The 26273-nt window shown below is 43.9% G+C and overlaps 1 protein-coding gene and 1 pseudogene across 1 annotated transcript in view; both read left to right on the top strand.

Annotated features, from left to right (window-relative positions):
- CHCHD2 (coiled-coil-helix-coiled-coil-helix domain containing 2) overlaps window positions 1-26273 on the top strand; it is a 47459-nt gene that overhangs the window by 3758 nt on the left and 17428 nt on the right. The window contains exon 2 of the mRNA XM_069570941.1: window positions 10033-10102. The gene's annotated coding sequence lies outside the window, so the exon portion shown is untranslated. The remainder of the gene's footprint in view (window positions 1-10032; window positions 10103-26273) is intronic.
- LOC138428669 (elongin-B pseudogene) lies at window positions 23769-24125 on the top strand (annotated as a pseudogene).

The raw sequence follows: 26273 nt of genomic DNA, 5'->3' as shown, positions 1-26273 counted from the left end.
GATCGGTATGGGGGACAGCGGGGGAAACAAGATCCAGATGACTCTCGGGTTTCTAGCCTCAATCAGTGAGTGGAACGAGCATCCAGGATAAAGAAATTACCCATGAAGCAAGAGCTAGGTACTGGAGAAGCGGCTAAGATCACAAGAGTGCCAACAGGAGCGCATCAGAAGCAGTAAGGAAAACTTGCTGCTGCAGTGTGTCCGCAGTACCTGTGCTGACAAAGCCGGACATCTCACTAGCTGACAGAACACATATTTGAAGGACCCATCTTGGGACTTCCTCGGCGGTCCAGTGGTTAAGACTCTGCACTTCCACTGCATGGAGTTCGGGTACCATTCCTGACCTGGGACCTAAGATCCCATTTGCCATGTGTTGTTGTTGTTGTTGTTGTTGTTCAGATGCCAAGTCATGTCTGACTCCTCATGACCCCATGGACTACAGCATTCCAGGCTTCCCTGTCCTTCACCATCTCCCGGAGTTTGCCCAAGTTCATGTCCATTGAATTGGTAGTGCCATCCAGCCATCTCATCCTCTGCCACCCTCTTCTCCAATCCACATGTCATGTGACCCAGCCAGAAAAAAAGATCCATCTTCACTTCTGCAGAGCAGGCAATGAAGAATGGATTTGGATCTGAGAAGCAACAAATTAGTAACTGGATAATCCACCCCTTTGACTTTTCAGCTTCTAGAAGAAACTGTCACTTTTATCTGGATCCAAACATATGTTCCCATTCCAGGTTTTGGAACCTCAGTTTTCAGCAATTCATACTCTAACTTTCACGTGAGAAACTCGGTGAGACTGTGAACTCAACTCTACTATAAACAACCTGGATATGTAAATACTTTAATTTTGCATTTGATTTTCAATACTATCAGTCCTATGAACACAAGAAAGAAGAGATTCCTTCAGGGCTATCATGGAAATCTCAGATTCTTAAACCATGACTTCAGCTGAGAGTTAAAGACTTGAGCTTGTGGTTTTTCTCCCTGTAAGTGCTCAAGAGCACACTCAAGAATCCATCTCACAACGGTCTTCAAAGTCATCATTATTGTCCTGTCAAGTGCAGCAGCTGCTCTGCCTCCAAGGCCGTGTACTTCAGTTAGCATTTCATCACAATAAGCGACAAATAGCTTGATTAATTGTGATGTCACTTGATGTGATAAATTACCAGCATCCCATTGTTCATTGACAAGGTGTTCCAGTGCTTCACTCAAAGCCATGACCGAACTTGTCCCCAAATCCCATCTTTGTGGGTCTATTTCCTGGTACCACTCTTTTTTTTTTTGGCTGCGCCGGATCTTAGTTGCAGCATGTGGGATCTAGTTCCCTGATCAGGGATTGAACCCGTGCCCTCTCCATTGGCAGCACAGAGTCTTAGTCACTGGACCACCAGGGAAGTCCCCCTGGTACCACTCTTGGTACCAGTCCTGTGTCTGCCAGGGTCCAATCAAGAGACATGGACCACACAGAAATTCAATAAAGAATTATTCTAACAGAGGACCTGAGCAACCAAGGACTAGTTAGTAAGAAAAGAACTCTAAAGAATATAAGAATAGCAGATGTAAGGAGTAGCTATTTTTCCCCAAATTGAGACAGACTGTCCAAGGTAGGGCCCCCCTTCCTTCAGGGCTGAGATCCAGACCACCTTGGGTGGGCACAGTCATGAATAAGTGGATGGCAGAGTTGTGGTGCTAGAGAAGACTCTTGAGAGTCCCTTGGACTGCAAGGAGATCAAACCAGTCAGTCCTTAAGGAAATCACCCTTGAATATTCATTGGAAGGACTGATGCTGAATCTGAAGCTCCAATTCTTTGGCCACCTGATGCGAAGAGCCGACTCACTGGAAAAGACCCTGATGCTGGGAAAGAGTGAGGGCAGGAGGAGAAGGGGGCGACAGAGGATGAGATGTTTGGACGGCATCATAGACTCAATGGACATGAGTTTGGACAGACTCCAGGAGATAGTGGAGGACAGAGAAGCCTGGTGTGCTGCAGTCCATGCGGTCACAAAGAGTTGGACACAACTGAGCGACTGGACAGCAAGAGTTGTAGTGGGGAGTGCTAGAAATCCACATCCTGGAACTTGCTGGAAATCTCTTCAGGGTTCTAGAGTAAGCTGTTAATGAAGAGATGTCTAACAAGAGGCTCTCCATTATAAAATCACCTAAGTGGTGTGCTGCAGCAAGCTGCTGGCCACCGGGAGCTGCTAACCACCATCCACTGCAGACTCCAAATCGTACACCTGAACAGTAAGGACACTTGAACCAGGAAGAAAAGCCCCTTCTTCCTGCAATGTCTCTCCATCGCCCTCTACCGACAATGTTTAATATTGCATCAGCTCGAAAGGAAACACTTAAAGGACCCATCTCTACGTTTGCAAAGCAGACCATGAAGGGTGGGATGTGGGTCTCAGTAACTGGTTCACGATACATCATTTCCATCTGGCAAGTAAAGAAGGGATGGAAGAAGAAAGGGAGGGTGAGAGGAAGGAAAAGAAAGCTGGCCCTTTCAGGTTTGCAGAGCCAGTCTGAGAAGGACATGACAAAGACCGCACAAGCCACAGAGGTTGGGGCTACTGTAAGTTGATGAGTACCACCCTCCACTGGACCCTTGATGCTTCCAAGTTGTTTGCATGTTTGCCAACTTTATATCCCTCCAGAATTGTAACAGTAAATCTGTGTTGCTTTACACTATCAATAGGAAACTAATACAGTTACTCATTCATTCAAGGAATATGTATTGCTTCTGCTCCTTGTCAGGTGCTGTTGAGGCACTGGAGATACAGCAATGAACAAAGGCTCACATCCTACTGATGGATAGAGTAGAGCTCATCAAACTGAATAAGAAAGGATTGGGCAGGTTCTACTAGATAACAGAAGGATTATATTCTTAAACAGAATAAAAGAGTATCAATTTCCTTTCTTTAGACTACAGGCAAAAAAGTTAACTGTTGCCATTCCCATCTTATGAAATAGGACACAAAGGCACCCACTAGGGCTGAGGCAATGGCACCCCACTCCAGTACTCTTGCCTGGAAAATCCTATGGACGGAGGAGCCTGGTAGGCTGCAGCCCATGGGGTCGCTAAGAGTTGGACACGACTGAGCGACTTCACTTTCACCTTTCACTTTCATGCATTGGAGAAGGAAATGGCAACCCACTCCAGTGTTCTTGCCTGGAGAATCCCAGGGACGGGGGAGCCTGGTGGGCTGCCGACTATGGGGTCGCACAGAGTTGGACACGACTGAAGTGACTTAGCGGCAGCAGCAGCAGGGCTGAGGTGGGAATTGGAGAGTTATTCCTCAGCTAGGAGTCGTTCAGTTGTGATGATGAAAAACTCAGTTTATCAAAAGAAGAAGAACTGGCCTAGTAACTAAGAAGCAAGGACTGCCCCGTGATTCAAAGTGCCCTTTCTCTCCATTTCTCCACTCTGCCGTCCACCGTGATGGCTGCATTCATCCTCAGGACCCTCACAGTGACAACCGCCCCCATCCTACACACAGTCAGTCAGCCTCCTCAGAAGCAGCGGCTGAACCTCATATAAGCTGTCAAGGGAGAGACAGTCCAGTCTAGGAGCCAAGCTTTCTCACTGGACCACATTGGTCTCATGTTCATCCTTGAACCAATCATTGTGGCCAAAAGGATAAGACAATCCAATTGGGAAATGCCCACTGCAGGGGAATGGAGGCCTTTTTGAGACAGGTCATGAGAGTAACAGGAACGCTGGCTGAGCAGGGACCTAGGAGAGGTTCAGGCCAAGAAAGTACAGAGGATGGAGGGCTGGCTCGTCTGTGGTTTTCTCACCAAAGGAGGGCACGTGGGTGATCTAATCCAAGGATGGGCATCTCCAGAGTGGGGGGCCTCAGGAATACCAAGGAGAGAAAGAGTGGTGGCTCATGAGACCAGCAGGGTCTTGACTAATGGGCCAGGCCAAGGTGTTGAAGGTGTCAAGGAGGTTGAAGGGTAGGTGAGATTAAGGAAGCAGAGAGAAAGATGGACCTAGAAAATCAGATTCACACTGCAGTTCAAGCATGGGGTGGAGGAGCAGTCCTACTCAGAGGTGTGACTCAGGGTATGGTCATGGAAATCAGTTGCTCAAAAAAGTACAAAGGAAAAGATCATAATGGTCATCACGATGTAATGAGTACTACTAGGAGTTATTTCGGAGAAGGAAATGGCACCCCACTCCAGTACTCTTGCCTGGAGAATCCCAGGGACGGGGGAGCCTGGTGGGCTGCCGTCTATGGGGTCACACAGTGTCGGACACGACTGAAGTGACTTAGCAGCAGCAGCAGGAGTTATTTATTTGTTTATGCCCAATCAGAATGGCTTTAGGAAGACTTCCCTGACAGTCCAGTGGCTAAGCGTCCATGCTCCCAATCTAGGGGACCTGGGTTCAATCCCTGGTCAGGGAACTGGATCCCGCATGCCGCAACTAAGGTGCGGTGTGGACAAATAAATAAATAAACAATTTTTTAAAAATAAATAAAGGATTTAGGGTGGCTTACAAAGATATACACAATATATCAAGAATTTTTAAAAATTTAAAAAATGAAAATTAAAAAACAAAACATATCAAGATACAACCACCTAAGGTTGGGTGGGTTGATGATAAAAGGAGAAAATGAGAGTGGGCAAGTAAAAAGGAGACCAGGAGTGAAGTTAATACACAAAATCCAGGCCACCCATTCTTGCACACTTCATATAGAGGGCCACAATGATGACTGTAGGCTCTCCATTAGTTATGGAGAAGAAAGGGACAAAATAAGCAGTTCCCTGAGTGTCCTAAGGATTAAAAAACAAAAAAGATATTAAAGCGCAGAAAGCAATGAGAAAGATAATCAGTACTGGTACTGACTTCAGATAAAGGTTTGAGAGTAGGTCCTGGAGGAGAAAGTCCTCAGGACATCAGAGGGGCTTGTGAGTCTGACAAGCCTCAGTCTTTATCACATCCTGGTTCTAGCACTGGACCAGCTTCACTAAACTCTGTAGGTCTCAGTTATCCCATCAGTTAACTGTAGCAATTCTCATCCTCCTTGGGCTGTTGCGAGGGTAAAATGAGGGCCTGTGTATGTCTGTGTTGAATGTGATCAACTCCTGGTAGCTATTGTACCCCCAAATCAATAGACTGACCCATTCTCAGGTCAGCATCTTAAAGCCAGATGCTTAAAGGCCATCTACACTGGTTCCTATTGTACTTTGGGGGACTTCCCTGGTGGTCCAGTGGCTAAGAATCCACCTTGCAATGCAGAGGACGAATGTTTGATCCTTGGTCGGGGACTAAGATCCCACATGCTGCAGAGCAATTAAGCCTGCAGGCTGCAAGTACTGAGCCCATGCACTCCGGCTCCATGTGCCACAGCTAGAGAGCATGGGCACCGCAAAGAAAGATCCCACCTGCTGCAACTAAGACGTGATGCAGCTAAATAAATAAATATTTTTAAAAAGAAAAAACAGCAGTTTCGGTTCATTTTGGGCTTTGGAAAAAAAAAAAATCAGTCTGCCTACCCTAGACAGACTTCACTGGACCAGAGCTGCACCTGAAGGTGGGTCTGTAACATTGGATGGTGGGTCCTCTCCCATCCATTTGAGTTTTCCCCAGCTGTGGGTCTTCCGTATAGGATGGTGAATAATGGACCCAATCAAAACCCCAAGGAAGGCTGATGATGGAAAGCAGAGAGAGAGAGATAAAGACCCCAAGAACAACAAAGTAGTTGGCTGGAGACTAGAATTCCTTACAAGGTGTCTCGAAGTCTTCAAGCTCTTCCTTGCAACCTGAAAGGGCCACAGAGAGCCTGTGCCTCAGAGGGAGGGCGTGGCTGTCCCCCCTCCACCGAGTCCTGCTCTGTGTGGGGGAGGGGTGCAAGGCCGCATCAGGAGCTAGGCTTTGTGTAGACAACTGTGCGCCTACTGCAGAGAAGATGTTATTCATCCCATTTCACAGATCAGAGAGAGTAAAGAATAGTGGCAGAAGCCAGATTTATTCAGTTAAAGCCTTGAGTTGTACGTACAGTATTTGCCTTTATATCCTTCTCCTCTACCACACTGTGAATTAATTGAGGTCAAGACCAGTCCTACTTAACTGTGTGTTTATAGCTCCTGGCACGAAGCCTAGCACACAGTAGACTTCCACAAAAGGCTGAATTAATTAGTCAATGAATTATCAATCATATATCAATGAATTATACAATATTATCTAATACATATAATATACAACACATAATAAAGTCAATGGATTATAATAATTATATATCCCAAACAGATACAATATTACATAATCATACCAAACATACAAAGTCAGATGACCCTGAAGAATCCTGACCCCTGACCCCCAACCCCAACCCCCCTGAAGCTTCTAAAGAATACTAAGATCCCATGGAACATATCTAGAGACTCTCCTTGGCAGAAAATGCATTACCAAGAATGTCAGTCGTTTGGGTTGGGACTTTCAATGCAATGCGTGCCTAAATGATTCAGGTCATGGAATGGTGAAGCAGAATTTTCGTTTTACCTGGAATTATCCCTTTCTTCCCCACACACTGTGGATGCATATGATTAGAGTCTTTAGGGACTGTCTCCAGTGAGAAGCGGGACTTTTTTGAGTCCCAAGGATCACAGTGTTTCATGGCCACTGGATGTGCTGGGTTCTGAGTCTTGGGTAACCTATGAGCCAGCTGCTCCTTGGGGCTGGCTTCATGCTCCTCCGTGTCAGAGCTGATGGGCTCTCTTCACTATGGCCAAGCATTCCCAGCATGCACTGGTCTACAAGTAACAAACCATTACTGCTGTATTTCAAACTAAGTGCTTGTTTCTATAAAGGCCCAGTAAGCACATTTATTGGAGAAGGAAGTGGCACCCCACTCCAGTATTCTTGCCTGGAGAATCCCAGGGACGGAGGAGCCTGGTGGGCTGCCTTCTATGGGGTCGCACAGAGTCGGACACGACTGAAGTAACTTAGCAGAAACTTAGCAGCAGCAAGCACATTTATGGGCTTCCAAGATGGTGCAGTGGTAAAGAAACTGCCTGCCAGTGCAGATGACACAAGAGACATGGTTCAATCCCTGGGTCGGGAAGATCCCCTGGAGAAGGAAACGGCAACCCTCTCCAGTATTCTTGCCAGGAAAATTCCATGGACAGAGGAGTCTGGTGGGCAACAGTCCATGAGGTCACAAAGAGCTGGATATGACTGAGCACAGCAGAGCAAGCACGTGTGCAACTGTCTTGTTTTTGCAAATTTTCAAGAAGCCGAGAACACAAAATTGTGCTTTATTTTGTTTTCCTTTGTTACCAGATCCTCTTAAAAATAAATATTGAAGGGATTCCCTGCTGGTCTAGTGTCTAGGACTCTGCTTTCATTGTGAAGAGCATGGGGTTGACCCTGGTTGGGGAATTAAGGTTCTACAAGCCACGCAGCACTGCCAATTTTTTTAATTTTTAATAAAAAATAAATTGATACTTCTGCACTAGTGAATTATATTATGGTTTATTATAAAGTATTATCCCACATATAATTTTATTTGGTCCTCAGAACAGCTTGCAAAGTATGATTATCCCTGTTTTACAGGTGAGAAGTCAGAGGTTTTATAATTTGCCCAAGGTCACACAGCTAATAAATGGCAAAGCCAGGACTAAAATCCAAGTCACTGGATACCATTCTGTCTATGCTGGAAAGAACGTTAGTGACACTAAACTCTAAGCCCAAATGAGAAACTATAACTCAACGAGGCCAAGTGACCTTCTCCAGGACACTGTCCGGCAGGCTCATTTATGGCAAAGAACAAGCTTTCAGTCTTCATTCTTCACCCTCTACCCTAAGAGTCTGCAATGTTCAAAATCACTCATATACCAAAAGGTATAGAAAGGACTTAAATTAGTAATCATTTAGTGATTAGGTTGAATCATCTGAGAGACATGGGTCATATTCTTTTACCAGAAACCTCCAACAGACTCTCCAAATAGCTGAGTTCTACTTAAATATTGTACTAAACAATACTTTGGGCTTCCCTGGTGGCTCAGTGGTAAAATAATCTGCCTGCCAAGCAGGAGACGCAGGTTCGATCCATGGGTTGAGAAGATTCCCTGGAGAAGGAAATAGCAACTCACTTCAGTATTCTTACCTGGGAAATCCTATGGACAGAGGAGCCTGGCAAGCTACAGTTCATGGGGTCCCAAAGAGTTGGACACAACTTAGCAACTTGACAACAACAGGCAATGCTTTAAAAATGTGGGGACTTCCCTGGTGGTCCAGGGGTTGAGAATCTACCTCCCAACATAGGGGACACAGGTTTGATTTCTGGTCTGTGTAGATTCCACGTGCTGCAGGGCAACCAAGCCTATGCTCCACAGATCCTGACGTCCATACACCCTAGAGCCTGTGTGTGCAATAAGAGAAGCCCCCACAATGAGAGGCCCCACGCATTGCAACTAGAGAAAGACCTCACATGGCAACAAAGACCCAGAGCAGTCAAAGATAAAGAAATAAATAATTTTAAAAGTGAACTAGGACTTCCCTGGCAGTCCCGTGGTACAGGGGGCACATGTCGCACTGTGGAGACAAAAATAGTGGAAAAAAGTGGGCTGAAATCATCTTTGGATGGTACTCTGATATTCCTCTGATGGCCAAGTAGTGTATATTTTTCTGGATTTTGGACAGTGAAACTTATACTCTAGGGATTGTGTGACGCTATGCCTGCTGCCACAGTAGATATGGTCCACGAGAGTAAAATCTAAGGACGTTCAGAAAAGGAGAGACCTAAGAAAACTTCTCTGATAGAAGTACAATGAAAAAAAAAATAGAGTACAGTGAGTATAATTCTGATGAATGCTATGGAAATTCAAGAAACACCACCTTTCTCCATTCATTCTAAACAGCAGCTAGCACTTAAAGAGCACACACTTTGTGCCTGTCACTGACCTACACACTTTTTTTTTTTTAATGTTCTTTTTAAAACAATTGTTTTTTATTTCTGGCTGTGCTGGATCTTAGCTGCAGTGCGAGGGCTTCTCATTACGGTGGCTTCTCTTGCTACAAAGCATGGTAGAGCCCAGGCTAGAGTTGGGCTCAGTAGGTGTTCTGCTGCTCTGTGGCACATGGAGTCTTCCTGGGCCCGGGATTGAACCTGTGTCCCTTGCATTGGCAGGTGGATTCTTATCGGCTGTACCACCAGGGAAGTCCCAACCTATGCACTTTAAATGCATCAAATAAATCCTATTTGCCCCATGTTGTACCCTCTCTTGCATGACAGAGCAATTTAGGATTATTTGGTGGGGGTCTGGGCAGTGTGTTACCGTACTCTATGTTCAGTTTCCACCACACCCACTCCCACCAGCTCCATGGGGGCGCTAGACTTCCTCAGGAGCCACAAGGCAGTAAAACATAGGTCCCAGGCCCTCACTGAACCCAGCCCCAGAGGCCATCTCCAATAATCTAGCTCTCAGTTTTCCCAGGTTCACTTCCTCCATCCTCAGTACAGCATTGATGAAGTGATCTGTACTCCCCCAAACAAAAGCCTTACGGTCCAATGGTTAAGACTCCAAGTTTCCAATGCAGGAGGTGTGGGTTCGACCCCTGGTTGGGGAACTAAGATCCCAAGTGTTGCACAACAAAGCAAAAAAAGATTAAAAAAAAAAAAACACCTTATGGGCGGGGGAGGAACAGGGTTCCCTCCACTTAGGATTGTCCAATTGAGAAAACACAGATACAGGATGCTAAAAAAAAAAAAAAAGCCTTACACAGGTGAGAGGGTAACAGGGTGCTCAGTTAAATTTGTGTGTCAGAGAAACAACAAATAATTTCAGGAGCAGAAGGGGGATGGACTTATACTAAAAAAATCATTGGTCATTTATCTGAAATATAAATTCTGTATTTTACCTGGGAGCCCTGTTTGCACTCCACCTTTTCCCAGCTTCACAACATAAAAGCCATCAGGAACCCTCTTAGGATGGGGAGACCATACACAGAACACAGAGGTTTCTTGGATGGGGAAGCGAAGAGTATAAAAATATCTCACCTTCGTTTGACTCTTCTCTGCAGGGAGACTAAAGCACAAATGAACAGCCAGCCCAGTGATGACTCTGCCACTGAAGCAAGGTGATAGTTCACGGTAAGATTTTTAGAATACTGTCTCTGTGACAAGGCAAATTTGTTATCCTAACCTAGGTATTCACAGGTCTAGTCCGGAGACCTTCCCATATCCCCAAATACTACTTTAATGTAAAGTGCAGCTGAAAAATTTAAATTACCTTTCAGACTCTTAATGATTCCCATACATACAGGATTTGAAATAGCCTTCAAATAGCCTTCAAATGAAATAGCCTTCTGGTTAAAAACAATTAGATGCCTCAGCTTTTCCTTAACTTCAGTCACCAGATTTAGCACTGACTTTCATTTCAGGCCTTTTGCATTAAGAAATATCTTTTATCACTTCACACACACTATATAATCTATAATTATAGACTATAATCCTATAATTCTAGGATTATAGAATAAGCAAGATAGATAATATTAATAACAAATGTCCTCCAATAAAACAAATAAATAAAATTTTGAAAAATAACAAATGTTGGTGAGGATGTGGAGAAAGTGGAACCCTTGGACATTGCTAGCAGAGATGTAAAATGGTGCAGTCACTCTGGAAAACAGTCTGGCAGTTTTTCCAAAGGTTAAATGTATAGTTACCAGATGATGAAACGGTTCCACCGCTAGGTGTACACCCAAGAACAATGAAAACATATGTCTACACAAAAACTCATACATTAACGTTCATAGCAGCATTTTTCATAATAGACAAAAGGTATAAATAAACCAAATGCCCATCAACTGATGAATAAATAAACAAACTTATAGCAATCCAATGAAATATTATTCAGCCATAAAAGGAATAAAATACTGATACTTGCTACAACATGGAAGAACACTGAAAACATTATGCTAAGCCAATTACAAATAACCACATATTTCACAGTTTATTTGAAATGTCCAGATTAAGCTAATTTATTTACAGACAAAAAGTAAGTTCGTGGTTGCCTAACAGAGGAATGGGGGAAATAAACAGGAGGCAATGGCTAAGGGGTGTGAGCGTCTTTATTTTGTTCTTATTTTAAGTTACTCAGTTGTGTCCTCTTTGTGACCACATGGAATAGGCCATGGAATTTTCCAGGCAAGAATACTGGAGTCGGTAGCCTTTCCCTTCCCCAGGGGATCTGATCTTCCCAACCCAGGGATCAAACCCAGGTCTCCTGCATTGCAGGCGGATTCTTTACCAGCTAAGCCAACAGGGAAGCCCAAGAATACTGGAATGGGTAGCCTACCCTTTCTCCAGGGGATCTTCCCGACCCAGGAATCAAACCAGGGTCTCCTGCGTTGCAGGCAGATTCTTTACCAGCTGAGCTTCTGGGGAAGTCCTAGCTTCTTTATAGGGCAATGAAAAGGTCATAAAACTGATTGTGGTGATGGGTGCACAACTCAGTATTCTAAAAACCACCAAATTGTACACTTTAAATAACTGAATTGGATAGTGTATGAATTACGACTCAACAAAGCTGCTATTAAAAAAGCAAAGCAAGGGAGGTCCCTGGTGGTCCAGTGGCTAAGACTCCACGCTCCCAATGCAGGAGGCCTGGGTTCTGTCCCCGGTTGAGAAACTAGATTCCACACGCAGCAACTAAGGGTTTGCATGCCACAGCTAAAAATCCCACATGCCGAAACGAAGATCTAAGATCCCATGAGCCACAGCTAAGACTCAGTGCAACCAAATAAATAAATAAATATATTTTTTTAAGGCAGAGCAAGTTCTTATCACTTCATGAGAGTGACCAAGAGGAGTATAGAAGAACAAAAGAGCACTGAGATGAGATTTTGGGGGGTACTGGTTGGGTTCAATCATGAGCTAAGTGGCTTCTGAAACTTGTAACAACTCTGGAGAGGAGTCATGCAGATTCAATCTAAAATCCATTGCGAATGACAGTAACCTAATTTATGTGCCTTCTAATGACAAAAAAAAAGTCAAAGGGCCTAAATAGCAAGTGGTCTGAATGACAGCAACTATTTATTAAAGACTATTTTTTAAAACAGTATGTTCTCTAAAATGACACCCAGGATGTTCCATGCTAAAGAAGCTCCAATTTCACATTTGCTCAAGCATTGATTTGATGTAGTCAATATGACCCCAATCTTGAATAACGGTGTACAAACAACATAGTTTTTATTTCCTCATTTATCAAAATGGATCATGGAAAAAATTAATGAGGGAACCAATAAGATGTTGCAAGCTGTTCAGAGGATTCTCAAGACTGCATGTATACAAGACTATCAAGAATGATAAAGATGTGAAATTTAAAATATTGATACACATGGGACTTCCCTGGTGGTTGGTGATCAAGAATATGCCTTGGGCTTCCCTAGTGGCTCAGACTGTAAAGAATCTACCTGCAGTGCAAGAGACCTGGATTCAATCCTGGGGTTGGGAAGATCCCCTGGAGAAGGGAATGGCAACCCACTCAGTATTCTTGCCTGGGAAATTCCATGGACAGAGGAGCCTGGTGGGCTACAGTCCATGGGGTGGCAAAGAGTCGGACATGACTGACTGAGTGTCTAACACGTTCACACTTTTGCAAATTCAGGGGATGTAGGTTCCATCTCCGGTCAGGAAACTAAGATCCCACATGGAGAAGCTACTGAGACCTCAGGCCACAACCAGAGAGTCTACGCCCCGCAATGAAAAAGATACTGCATTATTCAAGGAAGATCTCACATGCCACAACTAATACCCAATGACATCAAATAAGTAAAATGATCATAGATGTGTTAGGATACCAGAAAAGGGCAATTCTTTTCATTTTCTTGTGTTTTCCAAATTTTTGATGTCATACACTGTCATATACATCTATAATTTTAAAATAAATTGTAAAAATATTTCAGCCCATTATTCACCTAGCTTCCAGCCCAAATTAAACAAGTCACATATATCTCCCCAAATTAATATTATCAAAATGAGAGAATTATGTTTAAAAAAGTTCAGAACCTAATAAAGAGATGTTTAGAGCTTTAGTGAGTTTATCACCTGCTCAACTGAAGAATAAAGTTACTTTCTAAGAATTATTGCAGTAAATATTAACACAATGAAAGCTACTTATGAGAAAAATGTAGCCTTAGCCTAGGAGATTTTTTTGAAATTGCAATGAAATCTTGAGAAACACCTGAATCCAGATAAGGTGACTAGAAACAAGTTGCAAGTGTAGATGAAAAAAGTTATAACTGAATTAACTTCCTGAAAATTGGACAAAGACTAGAATGGCAGAAATGTGTGCATTGGTTAGTGGTTCAGACTTGAGTAAATGCACTTATATCTTGTAAAGGAAAAATTATGATCCTCAAATGTTAAGGGGTTTCCCTGGCATTCCCGTGGTTAAGACTCCTCACTTCCAATGCAGTGGACCTGGGTTTCACCCCTGGTTGGGAAACTAAGATCCCACATGTCACATGGCTCAGCCAAAAAAAAAAAGTTGACCTATATCATTTTTATTATGATGCTGCTTGAACACATAAAAACCAAAAAGTAGATATAAATGCCTTATTCTAAAAAAATAAAATAATTAAATGGCTTGATGTTATAGCTCCTTCTACAAGGATAAAGGGCTTCCCTGATGGCTCAGTAGTAAAGAATCCTCCTGCCAAGCAGAAGACTTGGGTTTGATCCGTGGGTCGGGGATATCCACTGGAGAAGGAAATGGCAACCTACTCCAGTATTCCTGCCTGGGAAATCCCATGGACTGAGGAGTCTGGCAGGCTATAGTCCATGGAGTCACAAAGAGTTGGACATGACTTAGCGACTAAAACCACCACAAAAAGCACAAGGATAAAACCAAAGCAAGTTTGAAAATTAAATATAATTGTATCAGTAATACAAATATATTAAAAATGGTAAAATTCAAATGAACAGCACTCATTTAATATAATATACGATGTTTTCTGAAAAGGAAATTCAAATTAAACCCATGATGTATCATTTCCTGCCCACTAGAATGGCTAACATTTAAAACAATGAAATGCCTACCCGATTGGCAAGGAAGTGGAGCAACTGAAACATTCACACATTGTTGGAAAATGTAGGATGGTAAAACACTTTGGAAAATTTGGCAGCTACTCATAAAGCTAAATGTCACCTACCACATGACCCAGCAATTTCACACCTAGATTGTTTCCAGAAGAGTAATGAAAATATATGTTCACAAAATATCTATGTCCACAAAATACGTATGTACAAACTTTTTATGCATACCACCTTTATTCTGAACAGCTAGAAACTGGAAACAACCCAATGTCCACCAACAGGTGAATGGATAAGCCACGTATGGTATATTCATACAGCAGACTTGTACTCAGCAAAAAAATACGAAAGAATACCAAAGCCTGATAGTGCAAAGCCAGTTCCTGCCTGTCCCAAATGACTTTTTCTTTCTCCTTGGGTGGTTACCAATGTGCCCATGCATTTGTCCAATAAATCAATGAATTTGCAAAACCCAGTGCATGACAACCGCCTTGGGACTGTAAATGGGTGCAGTCAATTGGTGCAGAAAAACAGTATGGAGGTTCCTCAAAAAACTAAAAATAGAGTTATCATATGACCCAGCAAGCCCACTCTGGGGCATATATCCTGACAAAACTATAATTCAGAAAGATACATGTTCCACTATCTTCACAGCAGCACTATTTACAATAGCCGACTCATGTTCATTGACAGATGAATGGATAAAGATGTGATATATAAACACACACACACACACACACTGGAATACTATGAAGCCATGAAAAAAGAACAAAATAATAGCATTTGTAGCAACATGAATAGATCTAGAGATTTTCATACTATGTGAAGTCAAAAAGAGAAAAACAAATACGGTATTGTATTACTTATTTGTGGAATCTAAAAAAAGATACAAATGAACTTATTTATGAAACAGACTCACAGACAGAAAATAGACTTGCGATTGTCAAGGGAGAGGGAGAAGAGGAGGGAATCACCTTGCTGTATACCAGAAAGTAACAGACATTGTAAATCAACTATACTTCAATTTAAAATAATTTTTAAAAGTGCACACATAAGCTTTTTGTGTTATTGCATGTAAATTTTACCTAAAATACGTATAAACATATAAAGCTTAAGGAGAAATAATATTTCAGAGAAGCTGAGTAGAGCTAATGAACTGAATGTTTGTGTGACTGTCACTTGAAGACAAGTGACACCGACAGTTTGGTTGACCAGCTGAAGGGAAAACATCGCAGAACTGAAAGAAGCTCTCTGCTATTTGACAAGAATGGTAATGAACAACCAAAAATTGAAGACTGTAATGAGGTCTCTTGGGCAAAATTCCCTAGAAGCAAAGTTTCGGAATAAATTAATGAAACAAATGGTGATGAAAATAGTACAACTAACTCTCTGGATTTTTTGATAATGATGGCAAGAAAAATGGAAAACAGAGAGCGGAGCAGGAACCAGAGAAACATTCCTTGTGTTTAATAAGGATGACACTGTCTATGTTGGGGCAGCATAAGTACATCACATGATAAAACACCTTCGAGGAAAATGAACACATGAGGAGTTTGAGAAAATAGTCAGGGAAGCAAATATTGAGAATAATAGTCAAGTAAACTCTGAAAAATTGTATAAATGATGTCAGCAAAGTGAGACCATTGTACAGAATATGTTAAAATTCCTGTACAAAATTAATTTCCCTTTTTTTTCTCTTTTTGCTATCAAAAGAATATGCATGACTAGTGATTAGGGCTTACTCCTCTAACTTTCTCTCCCTTATCTCACTATCACTGTTCTGTACCTCATTTCTTACAGTGCATCAAGTACCAAGTTGCACACGGCTTACTAAATTACTGGCTCTCAAATTTTGGGAGCTCAGTATCCCTTAACATTTTAAAATTTTATTGAAAATCTCTAATGTTTTTTATTTAGGAATTATCGATATTAAAAGCTTGCAGATGTCCTTGGTGGTCCTGTGGTTAAGACTCCAAGCTCCCAATGCAAGGCGTGTGGCTTTGATCCCTTGTCAGGGAACTAAGATCCCATGTGCCATGTGGTATAGCAAAAAAATAAAGTAAAATGAAAAATAAAAAAGATTAGAGTCTTCATATTAGAAATGAAAACAGAATTTTAAAATATTTACTTGTTCATTATGAAATAAAAGCATTACATATTGACATAAAAAATTCAAAAATAATTATATTTTCCCAAACCAAAAAGAAAAATGAGTGAGAGAAGTGGACACATTTTACATTTTTTCATATATTTTAAATGTCTGGATTAATAAAAGACAGCTGGGATCTCATATCAATATTCAATCTGTTGTGGTATGACACTTCATGTAATCTCTGGAATAAATAAATAAGAATAAACAGTTACCGAGCAAGAGAAGTAACAATAGCAAAGATAGTGAAAGTCACTCAGTCATGTCTGACTCTTTGTGACCCCACTGACTGTAGCCCACTAGGCTCCTCTGTCCATGGAATTCTCCAGGCAAGAATACTGCAGTGGGTTGCCATTTCCTTCTCCAGTGGATCTTCCCAATCCAGGGATTGAACCCAGGTCTCCTGCATTGCAAGCAGATTCTGGGTTCAATCCCTGGATTGGGAAGATCTGCTGGAGAAAGGATAGGCTACCCATTCCAATACTCTCAGGGTTCCCCTGGTGGCTCAGAGGGTAAAGCATCTGCCTACAATGCAGAAGACCAGGGTTTCATCCTTAGGTCAGGAAGATCCCCTGGAGAAGGAAATGGCAACTCACTCCAGTACTCTTGCTTGGAAAATTCCACGGACGGAGGAGCCTGACAGGCTACAGTCCATGGGGTCCCAAAGAGTTGAACACAACTGAGCAACCTCACTTTCTTTCTTTCTTTCCATTATTCCTGGGCTTCCCTTGTGGCTCGGCTGGTAAAGAATCTGCCTGCAATGTGGGAAACCTGGGTTTGATCCCTGGGTTGGGAAGATCCCCTGCAGAAGGGAATGGCTACCCACTCCAGTATTCTGGCCTGAAGAATCCCATAGACTGCATAGTCCATGGGGTTGCAAAGATTCTGACATGACTGAGCGACTTTCATTTTCACTTTCTTTACCATCTGAGCCACCAGGGAAGCCCCAGCAAAGACAATAACTCCCAGTTCTGCTTCAATGGTAAAGACTAGCCTGAAGCTTTCTTGAGGTGTTTTGCAGAATTTAAACTCCCCAGGCACTCAACTACCAGATCAATTGAAACCTAAAGGATGATAATGTTGACATTTTCTGATCCTTGAAACTTCAATCAACTAAAGCTTGGACTCTGGACAGCCCAGGCCCTTTCATGAATATGCATGTACTCTTGGCTTAAAAATACCCCAGTTTTGCTGTTTAGGGAGATAGAATGCTTTGGGAAAGATCTTCTGTGTTCTTTTTACTTGCTCCAAGTAATAAAGGAAGGAAACTTCTTCCACTCTTTGGCCTGATTATGACTTTTGGCTCAATACTTACCAAGAAGCAAATCCAGTTTTCAGGTAACAGCAGCAGCCCACTGTCTCTATGGGGCGCTGTATCTATAGCTATCATTTCTCCCCCAGGAGATGCTGTATGGTCCAGCTTCTTCTTACATTTTATACCCCCCACCTCTCTGGTCTCGCAATATGGCAAGCTGCTGAGTCAGGGTTGATATACTGCAGCTATGACTTCAGAATTCATCAGGGCAGTTTGTGTTTCAGAAAGCAAACAGGAGAAGGTAGACCCAGCCTATCACTGGCCAACTTAGCGGGTTGAAGACACCAGCTGTGAGTCTGCCTCTGCTCCCAATGCTCTTTGAATAAAACAAATTCACTTCTCCCAGGGAGTTCTCAAAGTACACCCCCACCAGTGGTGAAGCTGCAACTGTGTATCTCAGACTGGGACTTGAATCTACTGGTCAGGACTCACACCCAGCCCAAATCCATGGTTTTCCAGCTGAGATCACATACCTGGTTTCAGCACCTAATGAATCTCAGGTTCTTGATGTCTCATCACAGAAAGAATTCAGTGAGACAAGTGATAGGTAAGAAGTGGATTTACACAGAGAGAAACACTCTCTGCAGAGTGTGGGTAGTCTCAGAAGGAGAGAGCAGCCTCAAAATACAGCAAGGTTAGTTTTTACCAGGCAAGGTTAGTTTTTACCAGCTGGGTAATTTCATAGGCTAATGAGAGGATTATTTCCGCTATCTCAGGGAATGGGGTGGGGCTTTCCAGAAATTGGGCCAGGGCCACGCCCACTTTTTAATCTGTGCTGGCTCTCTGAATCTGCGCTTGTGGGTGTGTCCCTTAGCTACCGTGATGTGCTACAGTGAGTGTATGATGAGGTTTGAGGTCTAGGAGAAGTTGACTGATCCACCATCTTGGACTTATTTGGTTCTAATCACTTTATGTTGTGTTCTAGGGTTATGTCATTGTTTCAAGTTTGTGCCCTGCACCCTTCCCTTCTAGTTCAGATCTTTCTTGGAGTCCTATCTTAAATCCTCTTCTTATATTCTTTCCCTCCTTAAATTACCTCTCACACATCTGCAGGGATAGCAGACCCAGATCTCAGCGGGGCTGGCAGCCAGCTTCAATGATGAAAGGAGGCCCTAATGTGGGGACCAGTGGGAACTGTGACAAGCTGAATGTCATTCACATTCAAAGGTTCTTAAAACTGCTAGTCAAACCAAACATATGAACAGGAAGCCCATTTCAATCACCAGCAGCCAGTGTGAGGTGTTTTATTTACATTTTATAGTTCCAATTTGGAGAAGGCAATGGCACCCCACTCCACTACTCTTGCCTGGAAAATCCCATGGATGGAGAAGCCTGGTAGGCTGAAGTCCATTGGGTCACTAAGAGTCGGACACGACTGAGTGACTTCACTTTCACTTTTCACTTTCATGCATTGGAGAAGGAAATGGCAACCCACTCCAGTGTTCTTGCCTGGAGAATCCCAGGGATGGGGGAGCCTGGTGGGCTGCCTTCTATGGGATCGCACAGAGTTGGACACGACTGAAGCAACTTAGCAGCAGCAGCAGCAGCAGCAGCAGCAGCAGCAGTACCAATTGCTTAGTATTAATTACAGGTCCCTTCGGATCCAGCCTCTCCTACCAATTGTTACAGGGAAGAACTGACTCCATGTTGGATCTGTTTCTTTTACCTTAACCCTTGCTTCCCATTGCTTTTGTTCACTAAAAGTGTTACAGAGTCCAAGCTCGCCCTGCTCACCTGTCCACCTGTAGATGGCTACAGGAAGGAAGAAATCAACACATCCCCTTCCCGAGGCTAGTTGTTCCAGGAGATATTTGTAAGGTTAATGGCCTTTTTACTTTACCTCCTCACCTCCCAGCTCATAAAAGAACCTGGCATCCAGACCTCGGTAAGATGGTTATTTTGAGATGGCAGCCTGCTGTCTTCTTGGTCAGCCAGCTTTTCTAATAAAGTCATATTCCTTGCTTCAACACTTTCTCTCAGTTAATTGGTGAGTTAATGTGGTGAGCAGAATAAGCTTGGACTTGGGAACACCATACCCCTACACTCTGATTACATGACGTACTTTTACATACTCTCCCTGTCACCTTTGCTTATTCATCCTTTTTGTCCCCCCAACATTTACTGAGCCCCTAATATGTATCAGGCATTATAATAGTTCCTGAGGCAAAAAGGGTGAACAAGAGTTTCTGTTCTCATGGAGCTTAGATGTCAAAGAAATACTAATCAGTCCTAGTGGTAAAGCTCTGCCTGCTGATACAGGAGATGCAAGAGATGTGGGTTTGATCACTGGGTCAGGAATATTCCCTGGAGGAGGAAATGGTACCCCACTCTAGTATTCTGGCCTAGAAAATTCCAGAGGCAGAGAAGCCTGGCAGGCTACAGTCCGTGGGGCCGCAAAGGGCAGACACAACAGAGTAACTGAACACATACAGACATCTATGAAAGAAATCAAAATTTTTATCCAAGTCATATTGAGGATTATAACCCAGGAACGGCCTCTCAGAAAACTTTGAGAACTGTTCTGCCCATTAAAAGTCAAAGCCCAATTAAATAAGTTTTTGGGGACAGAGGGCTATACATTAAATGATGTACTATCAACAGTTTACACAATCCTGATCTGATCCTGATGGGTCATCATAACACCTTACAAAATCAGGAAGGAATGTCATATTTTAAGGAGCTGTCGTGTTGGTGTTGGGAGAACGCTGCTCTCTATGGCTGAGCAGGTATGTCTGCCTAAGGGATGTTTTGGTCAATACGTAATGCAGATACACAAGGCAGAGTAGAGGGCAGAGAGAAGGCAGGGGAACGTTTTCATGTTTAAAATGTTCCTTTCTTGCCGTAAAGTATGAATTTCATGTCACAGTCGTGAGGAGACATGTTAACAGTTACCAACCTGTGATAAGTATAACGAGAGAAGTACAGGGTTCGCTTGAACTATACACAGGAGGCACCTAGCCGGATCAGAGAGAGATGGGCTTGGCAAGGCTTCTCAGAGGAGCAGATATCTTAGCTGAGGTTAAGGAGGAGCTAAGGAAGCAAAGATGAGAGTGAAAGGGTGAGAGTGATGTTAGGGAGAGGCTTTCCTGGAAGAGGAAACAGTACTTATAAAGGTCCCCAAAGAAACTGACATTCCGTATGGCTGGAGAGAAAGGATGTAGGGAAGGGTGTCACATGATAAAACTGGGAAGGTGAGGAGGGGCGGGATCTTTCCAAACCTTGTGGACAAATGAGCCAGATGCTAACCTAAGGGCAATGGGCAGCCAACAACAGTTGTTTTTTTCTAAGTTATTTATTTATCTGGCTCCACGGGTCTTAGCTGCTGCATGTGGGATCTTCATTCTAACTTGTGTCATGAATCTTCAGTTGCAGCACGTGGAATCTTTTTTTTTTTTTTTTAAGTTGTGGCATGTGGAATCTTTAGATGTAGCATGTGAACTCTTAAGTAGCAGCATTTGGGATCTAGTCCCTGGTCAGGGATCAAATCTGGGCCACTAGCATTGGGAACTCGGAGTCTTAGCCACTGGACCACCAGGGAAGTCCCAAGAGTTTTTAATCAAGGACTCAAATTTGTCTTTTAGAAGAATTCCTCTGAAAAAAAAAAAAGAATTCCTCTGGCCTCATTGTGAAGAACAGGCTGAAGTGAGCAAGGAGGGGATGCAAAGAGGATATTTAGAGGGCCCTCACGGTGGCTTCCCTGCTGGCTCAGAGGGTAAAGCGTCTGCCCGCAGTGCGGGAGACCCGGGTTCAATCCCTACGTCAGGGAGATCCCCTGGAGAAGGAAATGGCAACCCACTCCAGTACTCTTGCCTGGAAAATTCCACGGACAGAGGAACCTGGTAGGATATAGTCCATGGGGTCATAAAGAGTCGGACACGACTAAGCGACTTCACTTTCACAGTAAACCAGCCAGAGATGATGATGACCCGGCATGCGAAGCAGCAGTGGGCTGGAGAGAATGGATCAGACTTGTGAGAGAACTGATGCCACTCAGAGATTTAGTGACATGGGAAGAAAGACAAGAGGAGGTGTTACTGATGATGAACGCAAGAGTGCCCTGATCCCCTCTTCATTGTCATGGACAGGCAGGCACCTTCTTACTCACCGTTCTCACACTCTGTCCCGCTATGGTTTAGCACACTACACTGTGTAATGCTGAAAGGCTGGGTGTCTTTCATCCTTGTTATGTTGGTCGGGAACACTTATCACTCAGGGTCAAATTAGGAGATGGAAGCCACAGAGCTGGAGAAGGCGATGGCACCCCGCTCCAGTACTCCTGCCTGGGAAATCCCATGGGCGGAGGAGCCTGGTAGGCTGCGGTCCATGGGGTCGAGAAGAGTCGGACACGGCTGAGCGACTTCACATTCACTTTCCTGCACTGGAGAAGAAAATGGCAACCCACTCCAGTGTTCTTGCCTGGAGAATCCCAGGGATGGGGGAGCCTGGTGGGTTGCCGTCTATGGGGTCGCACAGAGTCAGACACGACTGAACTAACTTAGCAGTATCAGCAGCAGCCACAGAGCAGCTGGAACAGCTAAATTTTAATATATAGATTTTTATCAACTGTAACAGGGGATTTCAGTAAAGAGAGATTGGCTACTAGCTGAAAAATAAAGTGAGCTCTAAAGAATATAGGATCTGCATAGATAAGGTATATCCATCACCTCCCTAGGCTGAGGTAGAGCACCAGGGCTGAGACCCAGCTTGCTGGAGACTTACACAGCCATGGGTAACTGGATGGCACAGAAGTCACCTAGCGCTGCACCAGTGGTGAACCTGAGTGTGGCCCTGTGCATCACCAGGGCACAGAGGCCCCTTTGTCCCATTTCTGTTGTCAGTGAATTCCAGGATCTTTCTTCATCTCAAAAGAATTCAGAGATGAAGCACAGAGGTTAAGAAAGCAGGTGAGTGAGTGAGTGAAAGTCACTCAGTTGTGTCTGACTCTTTGCAACGCTATGGACTATAGAGTCCATGGAATTCTCCAGGCCAGAATACTGAAGTGGGTAGCCTTTCCCTTTTCCAGGGGATCTTCCCAATCCAGGTATCGAACCCAGGTCTCCCGGATTGCAGCCGGATTCTTAACCAGCTAAGCCACAACTCTGTAGTATTTATTTATGTATTTGGCTATGCCTGGTCTTCATTGCAGTGTGCAGGTTCTTTAGCTGTGGCATGTGGGATCTAGTTCCCTGACTAGGGATCAAACCCTGGCCCCCTGCATTGGGTGCTTGGAGTCTTAGCTGCTGGACCACTAAGGAAGTCCCCAAGTCCCCTCTTTAAACAAGTAAACCATTCTTCTTTGTTATTCTGAGTAGATTAAAGTTAGCTTTTCCATCTTCCCACAGACAACTTGGGCAACATTTCTAGACTTGTCTAGAAAGTAAAGCAAAAGTTCATTTAAGCAAGGATACATTCTCAAAGGGAGAGTGGGTAGGCAGGTGAGGAGCTGCCAACCAGCAAGGATACATTCTCAAAGGGAGAGTGGGTAGGCAGGTGAGGAGCTGCCAACCAGAGTTTCTTTGGCAAGTTGGTTTTGAGGAGGGTAAGAATGAGGGGGCTGAATATTCCCTGGGGATTGAGGAGTTTGGGCATTGACCTTCCTGATTTTTTCATCCCAGCTCCATTTTACTGAGGGAAGCAGGGGTTTTATTTCTATTTAGCTTAGAGTAGAAATGTCCTGGTATACATCCCTGATGACTATTCTTATCTGTCAGGCTAATCTTATTGTAATGACAGCACAATGAGAAAAGGTTACATTTGGATGCAGGGGATTCCTGCCTTTCCTCACATTTCTTGGTCGCCTATTGAGGCCCTCATCACCCAATTTCCTGTCAGTCTGAAGGCGCCTGCTTTCCTCATCTGCCCATGGACTCCCACTGTTTACAAGATGCATGACTTTTCTGTTGCTTGGCTCCTGGCCCCATTTCTCTGCTCCTACCTAACTAAGCTGCATGCTACAACATTTCTTGTGAGACTCCAGCCTCCACGACCTTTCCTGAGTTCCAAAGGGCAGAATCAAGGGAGTTGCTAATCAAGGGAGGAGCCATCAAGAAACCGCTTGATTAAAGAGATCAGAGCAGCTCATCAAGATGAGATCACCTGAGAAAAGGTGCACACACCCTAATCTTGTCAGAGACCCACCTTGGAGTCCCTGTTATAAAACCCTTCATTCACTCCTCCTGGGTTGGCAGTCGAGGAGGACAGGCAGCTGCGCCACCGCCACCGCCACCGCCACCGCCACCGCCACCGCCACAGCTGCAATGGACGTGTTCCTCTTGATCCGGCGCGGCAAGACCACCATCTTCACTGAAGCCAAGGAGTCGAGCACCGTGTTTGAGTTGAAGCGCATCATCCAGGGTATCCTCAAGCGTCTGCCGGATGAGCAGCAGCTGTACAAGGATGACCACCTTCTGGATGACAGCAAGACACTGGGCGAGTGTGGTTTCACCAGCCAAATGGCACTGCCTCAGGCCCCAGTGATTGTGGGGCTAGCCTTCAGGGAAGATGAGGCATTTGAAGACGTGTGAATAGAGCCCTTCTCCAGCCCACCCGAGCTGCCAGAGGTAATGAAGCCGCAGGACTCAGGAAGCAGAGCCGACGGACAAGCTGCGCAGTAAGACCCCCGCCTCAACTGCCCCACTCTCCCACTAAAAGAGATTTAGGTGTCTTTAAAACAAATTCTCCTGGGTTGGGACACTTAGTTTTTCATGGCAGAAGCCCTTTGCCTGGTGAAGTAATAAAGCTCTCCTTATCTATTTCACCCAAAACTGAGATTCTCTTTGGCACTGGTATACAGGGAAGCTGAACTTTCGTTAACAACGGTCAGTTCAGTTGCTCAGTCGTGTCCAACGCTTTGTGACCCCATGAATCGCAGCACGCCAGGCCTCCCTGTCCATCACCATCTCCCGTAGTTCACTCACACTCATGTCCATCGAGTCTGTGATGCCATCCAGCCATCTCATCCTGGGTCGTCCCCTTCTCCTCCTGCCCCCAATCCCTCCCAGCATCAGAGTCTTTTCCAGTGAGTCAACTCTTCACATGAGGTGGCCAAAGTACTGGAGTTTCAGCTTTAGCATCATTCCTTCCAAAGAAATCCCAGCATTGATCCCCTTCAGAATGGACTGGTTGGATCTCCTTGCAGTCCAAGGGACTCTCAAGAGTCTTCTCCAACACCACAGGTCAAAAGCATCAATTCTTCGGTGCTCAGCCTTCTTCACAGTCCAACTCTCACATCCATACATGACCACAGGAAAAACCATAGCCTTGACTGGGCGGACCTTAGTTGGCAAAGTAATGTCTCTGCTTTTGAATATACTGTTTAGGTTGGTCATCACTTTTCTTCCAAGGAGTAAGCGTCTTTTAATTTCATGGCTGCAGTCACCATCTGCAGTGATTTTGGAGCCCAAAAAAATAAAGTCTGACACTGTTTCTACTGTTTCCCCATCTATTTCCCATGAAGTGATGGGACCAGATGCCATGATCTTCGTTTTCTGAATGTTGAGCTTTAGGCCAACTTTTTCACTCTCCTCTTTCACTTTCATCAAGAGGCTTTTTAGCTCCTCTTCACTTTCTGCCATAAGGGTGGTGTCATCTGCATATCTGAGGTTATTGATATTTCTCCTGGCAATCTTGATCCCAGCTTGTGTTTCTTCCAGTCCAGCATTTCTCATGATGTACTCTACATAGAAGTTAAATAAGCAGGGTGACAATATACAGCCTTGACATACTCCTTTTCCTATTTGGAACCAGTCTGTTGTTCCACGTCCAGTTCTAACTGCTGCTTCCTGACCTGCATACAGATTCCTCAAGAGGCAGGTTAGGTGCTCTGGTATTACCATCTCTTTCAGAATTTTCCACAGTTTCTTGTGATCCACACAGTCAAAGGCTTTGCCATGGTCAATAAAGCAGAAATAGATGTTTTTCTGGAATACTCTTGCTTTTTCCATGATCCAGCGGATGTCGGCAATTTGATCTCTGGTTCCTCTGCCTTTTCTAAAACCAGCTTGAACATCAGGGAGTTCACGGTTCACGTATTGCTGAAGTCTGGCTTGGAGAATTTTGAGCATTACTTTACTAGCATGTGAGATGAGTGCAATTGTGCAGTAGTTTGAGCATTCTTTTGCATTGCCTTTCTTTGGGATTGGAATGAAAACTGACCTTTTCCGTCCTGTGGCCACTGCTGAGTTTTCCAACTTGCTGGCATATTGAGAACTCCTTATTGCCAAATTCAGACTTAAATTGAAGAAAGTAGGGAAAACCGCTAGACCATTCAGGTATGACCTAAATCAAATCCCTATGATTATACAGTGGAAGTGAGAAATAGATTTAAGGGTCTAGATCTGATAGATAGAGTGCCTGATGAACTATGGAATAAGGTTCGAGACATTGTACAGGAGACAGGGATCAAGACCATCCCCATGGAAAAGAAATGCAAAAAAGCAAAATGGCTGTCTGGGGAGGCCTTACAAATAGCTGTGAAAAGAAGAGAGGTGAAAAGCAAAGGAGAAAAGCAAAGATATAAGCATCTGAATGCAGAGTTCCAAAGAATAGCAAGAAGAGATAAGAAAGCCTTCTTCAGCGATCAATGCATAGAAATAGAGGCAAACAACAGAATGGGAAAGACTAGAGATCTCTTCAAGAAAATTAGAGATACCAAGGGAACATTTCATGCAAAGATGGGCTCAATAAAGGACAGAAATGGTCTGGACCTAACAGAAGCAGAAGATAGCAAGAAGAGGTAGCAAGAATACACGGAAGAACTGTAC

This window comes from Ovis canadensis, chromosome 24 (genome assembly GCF_042477335.2).
Source record: "Ovis canadensis isolate MfBH-ARS-UI-01 breed Bighorn chromosome 24, ARS-UI_OviCan_v2, whole genome shotgun sequence".
Lineage (NCBI taxonomy): Eukaryota > Metazoa > Chordata > Mammalia > Artiodactyla > Bovidae > Ovis > Ovis canadensis.
The sequence above is the reverse complement of the archived record's forward strand: the minus strand, read 5'-3'. Positions and strand labels throughout refer to the sequence as shown.